The sequence below is a fragment of the Lithobates pipiens genome, unplaced genomic scaffold (genome assembly GCF_037356315.1).
Source record: "Lithobates pipiens isolate NorthernLeopardFrog02 unplaced genomic scaffold, aLitPip1_a1.2 Scaffold_27, whole genome shotgun sequence".
NCBI lineage: Eukaryota > Metazoa > Chordata > Amphibia > Anura > Ranidae > Lithobates > Lithobates pipiens.
This window is the reverse complement of record NW_027507788.1, coordinates 225,238,104-225,253,887: the sequence shown is the minus strand read 5'-3', so window position 1 is coordinate 225,253,887 and position 15,784 is coordinate 225,238,104. Positions and strand designations below refer to the sequence as shown.

The 15,784-nt window shown below is 49.2% G+C and overlaps 1 long non-coding RNA gene across 1 annotated transcript in view; it reads right to left on the bottom strand.

Moving 5' to 3' along the window:
* Positions 1-1,840: 1,840 nt before the first annotated feature.
* LOC143934575 (uncharacterized) overlaps positions 1,841-15,784 on the bottom strand; it is a 53,080-nt gene continuing 39,136 nt past the window's right edge. The window contains exon 2 of the long non-coding RNA XR_013263306.1: positions 1,841-2,375. This is a non-coding gene — a long non-coding RNA (uncharacterized LOC143934575). The remainder of the gene's footprint in view (positions 2,376-15,784) is intronic.

Here is a 15,784-nt window from a genome sequence, read left to right as displayed (position 1 = left end):
GGACAGTCTGGCGGGAAGTCCGCCAGACTAAGTACGTCGGACATACCGCTACGTGTGTACGCGGCTTAACTGTGGGGGGAGGGGCTGTGTGTGACACATCACTGATCTCTTCTCCAGTCACAGGGAGCTATCCGTCCTTATGCTGGCCATGCACTCTACAAAAAATCGGCCGAACCCAATTTAGAAAAACATTCGGCCGTGAGCGCAAACGATGGCGCCATCGTGTAATAACCAATAAATTATTCTGTGGATACAAATGTGTTTCAATTTATTATTCATTCAAATGAAAATTTTCAAACTTGTCCTTCGTTTTTTGTGCCCATTAACTGGCCGAAAAACAAACTGTCTAAATGACCGAATTTCAGATGAATTTTCGTATTGTGTATGGCCAGCATTAGGGGACTATAAGAAGAGTGTTGTGGAGCGCTGTGTACATCCCTGCTGCACAGCATGCCGATACCAGTCTGTGCCCCCTATTACCCTGTTATAGCAATATAATATCATGTCGTCTCCTGCACCATGTCTGCAGTCTCTGACCGTCTCCTGCACCATGTCTGCAGTCTCTGACCGTCTCCTGCACCATGTCTGCAGTCTCTGACCGTCTCCTGCACCATGTCTGTACTCTGACCATCTCCTGCACCATGTCTGCACTCTCTGACCGTCTCCTGCACCATGTCTGCAGTCTCTGACCGTCTCCTGCACCATGTCTGCAGTCTCTGACCGTCTCCTGCACCATGTCTGCACTCTCTGACCGTCTCCTGCACCATGTCTGCAGTCTCTGACCGTCTCCTGCACCATGTCTGCACTCTCTGACCGTCTCCTGCACCATGTCTGTACTCTCTGACCGTCTCCTGCACCATGTCTGTACTCTCTGACCGTCTCCTGCACCATGTCTGCACTCTCTGACCGTCTCCTGCACCATGTCTGCACTCTCTGACCGTCTCCTGCACCATGTCTGCACTCTCTGACCGCCTCCTGCGCCATGTCTGCAGTCTCTGACCGCATCCTGCACCATGTCTGCACTCTCTGACCGTCTCCTGCACCATGTCTGCACTCTCTGACCGTCTCCTGCACCATGTCTGCACTCTCTGACTATATCCTGTTGTGTTTCTGAGAGTATTCACTGATTTTTATGTACGGCCCCCTGGTACCAATTTGAAAAATAAATCTTGGCCCCCTCTGGTGGACATACATGACATCATGTGGTAGATTTGATTTGTGGGATTCTATTGATAAGGAATTGGACACTTTATTTCAAATGCAATCAGATTATTTATTATCGGATATAATGATCACACGTCACATCGATCAATTTCCTATAATCAGTAGACTGTTTTATTGGCAGTGCTGCACCACTGAGGGGTGACTGGTGGGCTCTATAGATGGGTCATTATTCACAACCCGTCCCGGATTCCTGAGGAGAGGAGGAGAGATCAGTGATGAGGAGGATGATGGAGCCGCACGTCATTGAAGAGTCCAGTAGGGAGCGCTACAGTCCCATTATTTTAGGCCCCAAAACCAAATGGTAGTTGGTGGATTTGCAATAGCTTAATTTAGTGAGCAGATGTGACACCAATGATGGGGCACCATTCCTCCCACTGACACCAATGATGGGGCACCATTCCTCCCACTGACACCAATGATGGGGCACCATTCCTCCCACTGACACCAATGATGGGGCACCATTCCCCCCACTGACACCAATGATGGGGCACCATTCCCCCCCCCCACTGACACCATTGATGGGGCACCATTCCCCCCCACTGACCCCAATGATGGGGCACTATTCTATCTGTCTATCTGAATGACACATTAACATTACCAAGAAATCACCAAAACACCAATTCTAAACTGCCCGTTTATTTTGGCTGATATCACAATAACAAACCATGGCGGCGATATTTCGTATATCTGGACACGAGGGAAAGGCCAACAAAACATCCAACATAAAAAAAAAAGAAATGATGACAATAAAAAAGAAATAAGGTTTCCTTGTGTATCTCTAGAAATGCTAAACGCTGGAAATGACGGAGAAATTTAGAGTGTCCTGTAGAGGCAGAAAGCGATTATTTCAGTCACAGCGACCCCTCCGCGTCCGATCCTCATTCTTATCTGACAATCGAAAGAATTGATTGGTAGCTGGAGGAAACAAGAAGACATTTCATACTGATGAACGACCACAAAGGAGGAAGCGCTGATGTTCAGGTCGGTCTTGGATGGGTACAGGACCTTCAGGTTGCCCTCCATGTCGGTGCCGCCCACTTGTTCCAGCACCAGCTGGGGGCGCTCCAGGGGGTTCCGAGTCCTCTGCATGTTCTGTATCCAACTTCCTCCTCTTTGTTCTCCATGGTGATTTTATTGAGTTCTGACATTTTCTGTGTATAAGAAGAGAAAACACAAAATGATGATCATTAATACTAGAATAAAATACATTATAACACTAAAAAAAAAGAAAAAATCTTTATAAGACAAATTCCAGACACATCCTCTGTATACAAAGCAGAAAGGATAACCACTCGCTGACCCGGCTTTTATGCCATTTCTTGTGTACAAGTTTAAATCCGTGTTTTTATTTTTATTTTTTTTACTAGAAAATTACTTAGTATCCCCAAACATTATAAATTTTTTTTTTTTTTACACAGACCCTATGGAATAAAATTGTAATTGTTGCAATTTTTTATGTCGCACAGTATTTGCCCAGCGGCTTTTCAAATGCAATTGTTTTGGAAAAAAATACAAAGTAAAGAAAGTGAAAGTATGAAGGAGCTGAAACTTTTGGGAGTGGAAGAAGATTTTAAGGATTTTAAGCATGCTCTCATTCACTTCAATGTTAAAAAAAGGTTAAAAAGCTTAACCACTTGACTACTGGGCACTTAAATGGGAAGTAAAGGCAATACAAAAAAAAACACACCCTGTAAGGCAAAGGCATAATGAGCTAGCAGCTCATTATGAATAACTTACCTGAGAACGAAGCCCCCGAAGCGGTCCTCCGTCTTCCTCTTCGCCGCTGCCATGTATCCCAGAGCGTCTTCCGGGTCTCGCTGCTCCGGCGCTGTGATTCGCCGGAGCCGCAATGACGTCACTCCCGCGCACAGGAGCCGACATGAGCGGCATATTGCCACGGCCTGCCCAGTGCGCCTGCGCGCCGCTGTCTACAGCGCATGAGCCGTAGACAGCGGTGGCTGTCTTTTTGTAAATATCTCCTAAACCGTATCGGTTTAGGAGATATTTCTTGGACCTACAGGTAAGCCTTAATCTAGGCTCACCTGTAGGTCAAAGTGGTTTGTAAGTGTTTACAACCACTTTAAACCCCCTTAATAACCGGAGATATTTTCAGCTTTCGGTGCCCACATTTTGAATGACAATTACTCAGTCATACAACAGTTATAAAATTTAGCAAACTAGTAATTTTTCTTTATAAATGTTTGCCAAAATGTACACTGCTCCATATCTTTGGTAAAAAAATAAATAAAAATTGGTGGATATTATTTGGTCTTTGTGAAGGTTATAGCATTGCACGCTATGGTGCCAATATCTGAGAATTGATCACACCTGAAGTACTGACGTCCTATCGAACTTCTTTGGTCCCTAACATGCCAGAAAAGTACAAATACCCCCCAAATGACCACTTTTTGGAAAGAAGACATTCCAAGGTATTTAGAAAGATGCACGTTTTTTTCTTATTTCACAAAATTGTCATATTGTCAGGTTATTTCTCACACACAGCATATGCATACCACAAATTACACCCCTAAACACATTCTGCTATTACTCCCGGGTATGGCGATGCCACACGTGTGAGACTTTTTTTTTTTTTTTTTTCAAATATATATTTTATTTATTTATCTCCGGTAGGGAATACCCCATAATACAGGCAGGAAAAAGACAAAAACAATTAGAGCCATAAATACAGAAAGCAATGTGGTACCGAGAGAGCGTAGCCACTCAAACAATGCAGTGAACAAGACATATTAAAACAACAGGATATATAGGAGATCCTTGCTTTCGCATAAAGTAAAAACAGTGAGCCTGAAAGCTCCGTGAAAAGGTACAGGAGCCTCCTCCTACTAACCACGGGGAGGAAACTCCGAGTTACCGGAGGGGGATAGGGGTAAGAATTAGGAGGGACGGGAATAGGGGGTAGGAAAAAAAAGGGAAAGGAGGGGGGGAGGGGGAAAGAGGTAAGGGACAGAAAGAAAAAGAATAGACCGACAGACATGGCGGTGGTTCAGGTCATCAGCTCCACAAAGGGGACCACAAAGGGGACCGAGGGAGGATCAGGACTTTAGCAAAGATTGGCCTTCCGCGGAGAATATGAACAAACACCAGATGTCCCATGTTTTTTTTATATGTTTCTTGTTTGTGCTGTGCAGTAAGGACTAGGTCCTCCAATTTCCGTATGTCTTCCACTTTCCGCAGCCAGTGCGCCACTGTCGGCGGGGGGCACTTTGCTTCCAGTGAAGGGGAATACACGCCTTAGCTGCATTGAGAAGGTGACATATAAGGGATTTCCTATATTTTTTAAGGGGAATCACTGATAGATGAAGCAAAAAGAAAGCGGCATCTTCCGGGATGGGGTAGGCCGCGAACTTCTGGGATATGCGACGGACCTCTGCCCAAAATGACCGCAGCCTAGAGCAGGACCAGAACACATGGAGCAGAGTACCCTTTTCCTCATTACAGCGCCAGCACCGATCTGAGGACGAAGGGTAGCACTTGCTCAACCTGGAAGGTGTTAGGTACCAACGGGTAAGGATCTTAAAGTTGGTTTCCTGCATCTTGGTACAAAGAGAAGATTTGAGGGCCAAAGTGATAATACGTTTTGTTTGTAGCGGTGAGAATTTACGGTCAAGGTCCTGCTCCCATTTGATTAAACAGGGTAGAACAGGCGGGTCCACAGGTGAGGACAACAGGGCATAGGTCTGGGAAAGTACGTGGGTCAATGGGTCAGTCGTCGAGCACAGGTTCTCAAATGGTGTCAGGTGTTGCGCAAAGTCCCGTGGATGTGGTAGTGATTGAAGGAAATGGTGCAATTGTAAAGCTGTCCAGAATGGGAGGCGGTATGTCCCTGATGCTACAGTGAGTTCCGTCAAGGAGGGCCATCTCCCCTCCGTCAAGAAAGTGGCAGCATTGTCCGGAGTCAACTAGAGATGCGTAGGTAGCATAGTGTAGACCCGGTTCAAAACTCGCATGACCCAAGACGGGAAGCAGGGGAGAGATTTCAGAAACAAGGGCAGTTCTGGCGGCGGCGCCATGACTATGTTTCAGCGTTGTGCCAATAAGGGGATGCAGTTTCAGGGGTGCCGGGAGTTCCTTATAGCACCACAGCGCTCCTTTCAAGGGTATGCGGGTCTGGGCCTGCTCGAGCTGCACCCAGAGTTTGGATGCCCCATTACGCCTCCAGTCAATGATCCTCCCCAAATGGGACGCCAAATAGTAGCTACGTATGTCGGGAAGCGCAAGGCCACCCCAATGTTTGGGGTGCGTTAACTGCGCATAGCGCAGCCTAGGTTTCTTATGTGCCCAGACAAATTTGGTGAAAAGAGACTGCACTTGTCTAAAAAAAAGAGGTGGTATATGTATGGGCAGGGCCTGGATGAGGTAAATAAATTTGGGTAGGATGTTCATTTTCAGGAGGTTACATCTCCCAAACCAGGAGTGGAGTCCTCCCTGCCACTTTTCTAGGAGTAACCGAGACCTAGTCAGTAGAGGTGGAAAGTTAAGATCAAATGTCTGGGCAATGCTAGCCGGGATTTTCGTGCCCAAGTACGTCAAAGCTTTGTCGGTCCATTTAAAGCTAAAATTGGCCTGTAAGTCAGAGAGGGTTCGGGGCGGTACTGCTATGCCCATTGCTTCGGACTTAGTAAAGTTTATTTGCAGGTGGGAAATCGCACCATAGAGCTGGAATTCTCTGAGGAGGTTCGGCAAAGATATTCTGGGATTAGTCAGGGAAAATAAAAGATCATCTGCATAAGCTGATATTTTGTAATGAGAGGCACCAAACCGTAAGCCTGAGATATCCGGGTTCCGTCTAATATTACAAAGAAACGGTTCCAGGGAGAGGGCAAAAAGCAAGGGCGAGAGGGGGCAGCCTTGTCTCGTTCCATTCCCAATGGGGAAGGGGCTTGAGAGGACTCCGTTTGCCTTTACTTGAGCTGTAGGGGTAGAGTAAATATTGGTGATCCACCGCAACATTGTGTCCCCCAAACCTATGTGGCGGAGGACAGAGAACATATAGCGCCAATTGACTCTGTCAAAAGCCTTTTCGGCATCTGTATTTACCAATACACAGGGGATTTTGTGGGCTTCTGCAATGTGAAGCAGGTTCAACACCTTAATGGTGTTGTCTCTTGCTTCTCTGTTAGGTATAAACCCCATTTGATCTAAATGTACAAGGGACTGTATGTGGTGCGCTAGTCTGGTGGCCACAATTTTGGAGAATAGCTTCAGATCTAGGTTTAAGAGTGAGATCGGCCTATAGCTACCACATTGGCTAGGGTCCTTCCCTTCCTTAGGGATCAGGGAGATATGTGCCCGCAGAGTGTCTCTCTGAAAGGAGGTATCTGCACCTAGTGCATTAAAGAAGGTCACCATTCGTGGGCCCAGTATCGGGAAAAGAGTTTTATAATACTGGGCAGTAAAGCCATCCGGCCCTGGTGCCTTTAAAGCGGTGACTGCTAGTTGTAGTTCCGCCAGAGTGATGGGCTCTTCCAGAAGAACTCGTGTCTCCGGCGGGAGTGAGGGAAGCTGGGAGTTGGCAATGTACTCGTCTATTTGGGACTGGCTACGGGTGGAGTCAGGCAGGTTATAGAGACCCATATAGAAGTCTCTAAAGGCGCTAGAAATCTGCGTCGGGGTAGAGACCTTCCGGCCTTGCGGGGTAACTACCTGCGGAATATAGGATGCCGATTTGATATCCCTGACCGACTTGGCTAATGTTTTCCCGCATTTGTCACCGCTTTCATAAGATATGCGTCTGGAGAATTGTACCGCCGCTTTTGCTTTATACTGGAGAATCTCGGTTATTTGCGTGCGGAGGGTCAACAGTTCCGTCTCCAACGGTGGCGTGGGGGTATGTTTGTGCTGGGCTTCCACTGTAGCTAATTTGGCAAGCAAGAGGGTAAGGTGTTCAGTCCGCTTTCTTTTAATAAGGGCCCCATGTTTGATAAATATGCCCCGAATGACCGTTTTATGAGCCTCCCAGAGAATCCCAGGATCGCAGCCCGGGGTGTCATTGTCCCTGAAGTACAGGCCAAGCTCTTTAGTAATATCTGCAAGAATTTCGGGTATTTGTAAAAGGCACTCGTTGAGCCGCCAAAAAAGAGATCTAGGGGAGGGGTGGTCACTGAGGGAGTAAGTCATAGATATGGGGGCATGGTCCGACCAGGTAATCTGCCCCAAAGAGGTGGCGGATACCAAGTGGAGCTGGTCATGTGGCACCAGAAAAAAGTCTATTCTGGAATAGGTTTTGTGTGGGGTAGAGTAAAAAGTGTAGTCCTTCTCATTGGGGTGATGGAGCCGCCACACATCCCACAGCTGGTTGTCGTAGAGTGTTTGGGCAATTCGCTTCCGACAAGCGGGCGATAGAGAGGATTGTCCTGAGGATGTGTCAAAGTAGGGAGATAACGGGACATTAAAGTCACCGCCCAGGATCAGTTGGCCCGACTTAACCTCCATTAAGCGTGTTAGGGTATGTTTGAGGAATCTGTCCTGTAGGACATTAGGCGCGTAGAGGGAGGCTAGCGTAAATTGCAACTCTCCAATCAGGCCTGTCAGAAAGAGGTAACGTCCCTCGGGATCTGCCGCAACCGCCTGGCATTGCCAAGGCAGCTTACTAGAGATCAGGATGGACACTCCTCTAGATTTAGAGGTGGGGTTCGTTGAATGGTATACCCTGGGGTAGTGTCTATTCTGGAGCAGGGGAAGCCTATCATCCCGAAAGTGAGTTTCTTGGATAAAGACTATATCCGCATGAGCCTTTTTAAGGTCATGTAACAACATCCGTCTTTTCTCAGGGGTATTCAGGCCCTTGGCATTCAAGGATACTAATTTGAAGGAATCCACCGCCATGTCTTCCAAGGAAGGAAACTGAGAGAGAGAGGAGGGGATTAAGGAACAGTTAGGGGGTGCGAGAGAGGGTAGGGATGAGGCAAGAGGGGGAGGGTTGTGTGGTAGAGAGGTGGGGGGCTGAGCCCCTGCAGCACCTCAGCACCCCGTGTGGGGGATGGGGTAGCAAACTAAGTGGAAGACACTATCTTCGTACGTGTACCACCTCGGAGTCCCGGGGGTACACTACGGCCTACGTGGGGTGAGGGTAGACAGAGGACCAGTGTTGAGGTCCCGGTCTCCTCGTCCATCCCGGCATAGAGTGGTAGAACTGCCAGTATAAAACAGTCAAACAATACTAAACATAACAGCTGATAACATGGTAACCCGTGAGCAATATAAAGGTAAAGGTAAGGAGCAGACAGCATGAAACAAACAACATTACAGCCCTATAGGCCTAAATATATAACATCACATTCGAGGGAAGAATAGGGGTGTCCTGTCACCCACAACACCAATGATATTGGCGGATCCCGACCCAGAAGAGGACAATGATAAGCACATCCCTCCCTCCCCCCACCACCACAGCAGCGCCCCCCCCAAGAAAGCAGCGTCAGGAAAAGTCTCCGGTGGTTTAACATAGAAACCTGCATGTCGGGACGACCATCACCCACCCCTAGAGACCCCCCTCCTGTCACCCCAATGACCCTGCCGACCAGTAGCGCAGTGTAGGACCCCCCAGTCACAGAAACGGATTGCAGCTGGTATATCAGTAACTGGTCCCAGTTCAACAGGTGAGGTTCTTGTCAAATGCCCGTGGTACAACCTGTATAGAAAATACCTAGCGGCGGAGAGTGAAACCCCCCGCAGTACCACCACTGCCCCGACACCCCTCCTCTACCACCCCCCCTCAAGGCCCTCGTCTCCCCCACACAGAACGTAAGGCACTACAAAGTCCAGAAAGGGGAACAACGAGGGGATCCCACAAAAGGCAACAGGGGGCAATCCAATCAACATTGCGAGGGGTAAGAATACCTGCGGGGGGTGCCGAGGAGTCGTCCCTCGATGAGGAGGAGTGGCGGCAGGCAGTTCCAAGGCCGCACAGTCCCCCGCGGTCCGCCGATTTTCGTAGGAGTCCAGCCAAGGGAGGGTCTCTCGCAGAGGCGGCACAGGAGGGGGCACACGTGTGAGACTTTTACACAGCCTGGCCACATACAGAGGACCAACATGCAGGGAGCACCATCAGGTGTTCTGAAGCACCCAGGACAATTCTGACATTTCTCTCCTACATGTAAAAATCATCATTTATTTGCTAAAAAATTACATAGAACAGGGATGAGCTTCGAGTTCGAGTCAAACTCATGTTCGACTCGAACATTGCCTGTTCAGCGAACAGTGAACAATTTGGGCTGGTCCGGCTTTTCGAATTTGTCGCAGACAACCTGTACAAGTCTATGGAAGAAATCTAAACTGCGGATTTTAAAGGCTAATATGCAAGTTACTGTCCTAAAAAGTGTTTGGGGACCCGGGTCCTGCCCCAGGGGACATGGATCAATGCAAAAAAAAAGTTTTAAAAGAGGCCGTTTTTTCAGGAGCAGTGATTTTAATAATGATTAAAGTGAATCAATTAAAGTATAATATTCCTTTAAATTTCTTACCTGTGGGGTGTCTATAGTATGTCTGTGAATGGGCGCATGTTTCCTGCGCTTAGAACTGTCCCTGCACAAAGTGTCATTTCGCAAGGAAAAAAAGTCTTTTAAAATCACTTGCGGCGTAATACAGAGAACACTCAATGAGTGTTCTCTGTATTACGGGAGCTGCCAATTCATTCATTGATAAAAAAACAACCTGCGTTACATCAGAGCGTCACCCATACGTCAGTGGGGAACCCCTGGCTTCCCTCACTAGCGTCAGAGGGGGCGGGGTCAGGTGACGGGTGGCCCCACCCTCCTAATATAAGAAACGTCAGGCGCTGGGATCCCCGCAGCATCTCCTCAGTGGAGACAAAAGATGGATGCATGGATGGACTGTGCTGGATTGAGAAATCACCCGTCGCTGGATCAGATCAGCCATCGCTGGACCCCGGAGAGATGATCATCCATCGCTGGATAGCAAGAGTGGATTACCACCGCTGGAACCTTTTTTTTTTTTTTTAATAAGGAATTTTTCAAAAGTGTGTTTGTCTTATTTAACCATTTTTTACACTTTCTTTGAGAAATGGTAGGGGTACTACCCCCTTACCATTTCAAATGGGGGGCTGGGATCTGGGGGTCCCCTTGTTAAAGGGGGCTTCCAGATTCTGATAAGCCCCTCACCCGCAGACCCCCACAACCACTGGCCAGGGTTGTGGGGATGAGGCCCTTGTCCCCATCAACATGGGGACATGGTGCTTTGAGGGGTCACAGACCCCCAAAGAATCTTCCTGATCTTGAGGGCATGTGGCCTGGTACAGTTCCGGGGTGGGCTCTCCCCTCCCCCCCTCTTTTCCTGCGGCCTGCCAGGTTGTGTGCTCAGATAAAGGGGTCTGGTATGGATTTTTAGGGGGACCCCACGTCAATTTTTTTTTATTTGACGCAGGGTTCCCCTTAATATCCATACCGGGCCTGGTAATTGAATTTAGGGGACCCCACGCTTTTTTTTTTTATCAATGAATGAATTGCCGGCTCCCGTAATACAGAGAACACTCATTGAATGTTCTCTGTATTACGTAAAGAAAGATTACCCTCGCGCCACAGTGATTATAGAAAAAAGAAAAATACACAAACAAAAAAGATTATGGTTGCAGCAAAGCACCGACAGGGGTTCAAACCCTCCCCTGAGTGAGTAAAAACAAATGTATGAAAGTGGTGTTGCGCTCCTTAAATAAATATAGCAGTGAATATGTGAAGTGCACACTGTACAGAAAAATTAAAAGTGAATATTCCTACAAACTATAAACGCAAGATTTAGCATCAAAAGGTGCATTCAATAAAGTGCATACAAGTGCTCGGGTAGATATATAATATGTCCAAAGTGCACAGATTGCAGTGATAGCAGGATCTGCAGCGCGATTAAAAAACACTCAATAATCTAATATCAAAAGGTGCAACAAGGAAAAAGTATATATATGACAATAAAATCATAAAAAAATATAAATTATATAAAGTATATTCCACAGTCCGCATTAAATCATGCACTGCAAAAAATATATTAATCCACTCTGTGTGCAAATATCTGGTAATCCCGTGAGTGAGACAAATATATATAACAATAAAATTATAAACAGATTAACTATATTATATAAAATATATTCCACAGTCCGTATTGAATCATGCACTGAAAAAAAGTCCACTCTGTGTGCAAATATCCGCTAATCCCGTGAGTGAATCTTTATTCCATAGGTGATAGCGTGCAAGGTGTCCACACACTGGTAGCAATGGCTACCTTACCTTACTGCTGTAAGGGAACAGCATATATCCTTTTGAGCAGGTGGTAAATGTAAACAACAATGGATGCCCCCCTCTCTCGGTCCTCAGTCAAAGGTAGCATATGCATCCATAGGAGAAGAGAAAATGCTAATAGTGAAGTATGTAATGCAATCCGAACTTTATTTTTTTAAAAGGACACAGTCCAGGGTACTCACATTTAGCAAAAACCATAAATGCAAAAAAACTTTACACGAAGCGACAGCATCAAACGAACGAGCGGGTAGTGTGTACTACGAACGTCACTTCCGGTATCCTCCTAGGTAGGATTGGACTAGGAGGATACCGGAAGTGACGTTCGTAATACTTTATATAATTTATATTTTTTTATGTTCTCTGTATTACGCTGCAAGTGATTTTAAAAGGCTTTTTTTCCTGCAGAAATGACACTTTGTGCAGGGACAGTTCTAAGCACGGAAACATGCACCCCTTCACAGGCATACTATAGACACCCCCCAGGTACGAAATTTAAAGGAATATTAAACTTTTATTGTTTCGCTTTAATCATTATTAAAATCACTGCTCCTAAAAAAAACGGCCGTTTCTAAAACTTTTTTTTGCATTGATCCATGTCCCCTGGGGCAGGACCCGGGTCCACAAACACTTTTTAGGACAATAAATTGCATATTAGCCTTTAAAATTAGCACTTTAGATTTTAATCGTTCGAGTCCCATAGACTTTAATAGGGTTCTAAAGTTCACACGAAGTTTAGGTCTGTTCGCAGGTTCTGGTGCAAACCGAACAGGGGGGTGTTCGGCTCATCCTTAACATAGAACCCCAAAACATCTTTGCTAAAATAAATAAATAAAATTAAATAAATATATATATATATATATATATATATATATATATAATTTTATTTATTTATTTTAGCAAAGACCCTAGAGAATACAATGGCGGTCGTTGCAAATTTCACACGGTATTTGAGCAGCAATTTTTCTAACGTGTTTTATTTTTTTTTTGGAAAATTTTTTGTGATTTAAAATAAAAAAAAACAAACAGTAAAATTAGCCGAATGTTTTTGCATAATGTGAAAGATGAAGTTACGCCGAGTAAATAAGATACCCAACATGTCACCCTGCAAAATTGCGCATGCTCGTGGAATGGTGCCAAACTTCACTACTTAGAAATCCCCATAGGTGACACTATAACAATTTTTACTGGTTACATGTTTTGAGTTAGAGGAGTTCTAGGGCCAAAGTTATTGCTCAGTCGCATATGACGGCGGGCGGGAAGTGGCTAAAGCGCATTTTTTTTTATTTTTTAACACAGTTGTCCATTTTATACAATATTTCTAACGCATAGCATGTACATACCAAAAATTACACCCCAAAATAGATTCTCCTACTCCTGAGTACGGCGATACCACATGTGTGAGACTTCCACAGCCTGGCCACATACAGAGGCCGGGTACAGCCGACCATGGCCGGGTATGGAGAGATGGCTGAGCATGGATGGATGTGACTACAATTGTCACAGAGCAGCGTTGTGGGCACTACAGATTCAGCCCACAGCTCGCTGCCATCCGCTCTCTCCCCTCTCCTCTCACACTGTACCGATCCGGTATACAGAGGGGAGAGAGGAACTGGCATCATGTCATGTGATCACTCCGTCAGCAGCCATTTATCATGATCCTTGATGGGCTGGGTCCATAGATATTCCCGGGTGCGTGCCCCAGGGCGAGTGAGAGCAGGATACTGGGAGGATGACACTGTACGCCCTCCCAGAGTTATGAAACCGCCCTGTAGCCGTCTTTCGGCTATGGGCCGGTTGGCAGGCGGTTAATTGGCCACCCTGATGGTGGTCCTCAATTCGTTCGTTGCCAAGATGGAGGCGGTACGTGAGAATAAGGGGCACTTAAGCAGCCCCTGCCCCAGGGGCGGACTGACCCATCGGTCATTCGGTCGCCGCCCGAGGGCCCGGAGCAATTAGGGGCCCGTGGCCGTCCCAACGAGGGGCCCCTTGTTGCGGCTGTAATAATACTGCTAACAGCGCGCTGCTCCCCGCCGGCTCCTCCTTCCCTCCCGTCCGTCGCCGGTGCTTGCACTGTACACTACATCACCTAGGACGGACGAGAAGTGAGGAGGGGCCAGCAGGGAGCAGCGCGCGGTTAGCGGTATTGATTACAGGCATGACTGGGGTGAGTGAAACGTTTTTTACTGGAGGGCCGCCATCGGAGGGAGGGGGTGACCAGTACAGATGTATGGAGCCCGGGCCAGTCTTCAGTGTGCTCTCTCCCCTCTCCACACTAACCCCCTGTATGCTCTCCCCCCACAGTGTTGCCCTGTGTGTCCCCCTCCCCAGTGTCCAAATGTGTCCCCCCAATGTCCCCCAGTGTGTGTCCCCCCCAGTGTGTGTCCCCCCAGTGTGTGTCCCCTCCCCAGTGTCCCCCCCAGTATTCCCCTGTTTGTGTCCCCCTGTGTATCCCCTCCCCAGTATTCCCCTGTGTGTGTCCCCTCCCCAGTAATCCCCTGTGTCTGTCCCCTCCCCAGTGTCCCCCTGTGTGTCCCCTCCCCAGTGTCCCCTCCCCAGTGTCCCTTCCCCAGTGTCCCCCTGTGTGTCCCCTCCCCAGTATTCCCCTGTGTGTCCCCCTGTGTGTCCCCCCCTGTGTGTGCTCCCCCCCCAGTGTCCCCCTGTGTGTGCTCCCCCCCAGTGTCCCCCTGTGTGTGCTCCCCCCCCCAGTGTCCTCCTGTGTGTGCTCCCCCCACAGGATCCCCCTGTGTGTGCTTCCCCCCTAGTGTCCCCCTGTGTGTGCTCCCCCCACAGGGTCCCCTGTGTGCTCCCCCAGTATTCCCCTGTGTCTGTCCCCTCCCCAGTGTCCCCCTGTGTGTCCCCTCCCCAGTGTCCCCCTGTGTGTCCCCTCCCCAGTGTCCCTTCCCCAGTGTCCCCCTCTGTGTCCCTTCCCCAGTGTCCCCCTGTGTGTCCCCTCCCCAGTATTCCCCTGTGTGTCCCCCAGTGTTCCCCTGTGTGTGCTCCCCCCCAGTGTCCCCCTGTGTGTGCTCCCCCCCAGTGTCCTCCTGTGTGTGCTTCCCCCCTAGTGTCCCCCTGTGTGTGCTCCCCCCACAGGGTCCCCTGTGTGCTCCCCCAGTATTCCCCTGTGTCTGTCCCCTCCCCAGTGTCCCCCTGTGTGTCCCCTCCCCAGTGTCCCCCTGTGTGTCCCCGTGTGTCCCCTCCCCAGTGTCCCTTCCCCAGTGTCCCCCTGTGTGTCCCCTCCCCAGTATTCCCCTGTGTGTCCCCCCCTGTGTGTGCTCCCCCAGTGTCCCCCTGTGTGTGCTCCCCCCCAGTGTCCTCGTGTGTGCTCCCCCACAGGGTCCCCCTGTGTGTGCTTCCCCCCTAGTGTCCCCCTGTGTGTGCTCCCCCCACAGGGTCCCCTGTGTGCTCCCCCAGTATTCCCCTGTGTCTGTCCCCTCCCCAGTGTCCCCTGTGTGTCCCCTCCCCAGTGTCCCTTCCCCAGTGTCCCCCTGTGTGTCCCCTCCCCAGTATTCCCCTGTGTGTGTCCCAGTATTCCCCTGTGTGTCCCCCAGTGTTCCCCTGTGTGTGCTCCCCCTGTGTGTGCTTCCCCCCTAGTGTCCCCCTGTGTGTGCTCCCCCCACAGGGTCCCCTGTGTGCTCCCCCAGTATTCCCCTGTGCGCTCCTCCCCAGTATTCCTCTGTGTGCTCCCCCCACAGTGTTCCCCTGTGTGCTCTTCCCCCCAAAGTGTCCCACTGTGCTCCCCCCCCAGTGTTCCCCCTGTGTGCTCCCCCCCAGTGTTCCCCCTGTGTGCTCCCCCCCAGTGTTCCCCTGTGTGCTCCCCCCACAGTGTCTTCCTGTGTGCTCCCCCCCACAGTGTCCTCCTGTGTGCTCCCCTCCCCCCCACAGTGTCCTCCTGTGTGCTCCCCTCCCCCCACAGTGTCCTCCTGTGTGCTCCCCTCCCCCCACAGTGTCCTCCTGTGTGCTCCCCTCCCCCCACAGTGTCCTCCTGTGAGCTCCCCACCCCCACAGTGTCCTCCTGTGTGCTCCCCACCCCCCACAGTGTCTTTCTGTGTGCACCCCACCCCCCACAGTGTCTTCCTGTGTGCTCCCCCAGTGTCCCCCATGTGATTTCCCCCCCTCCCCAGGTTCTCTCTGTTTGCTCCCCAACCCCACAGTGTCCCCCGTGTGCTTTCCCCCTCCCCCAGTGCCCCCCTGTGCCCTCTCCCCTTCCCAGGGTCTCCCTGTGTGCTCCCTCTAGTGTCCCCCTGTGTGGTTCCCCCCTCCCCAGTGTCTCTCTATGTGCTTTCCCCCCTCAGTGTTCC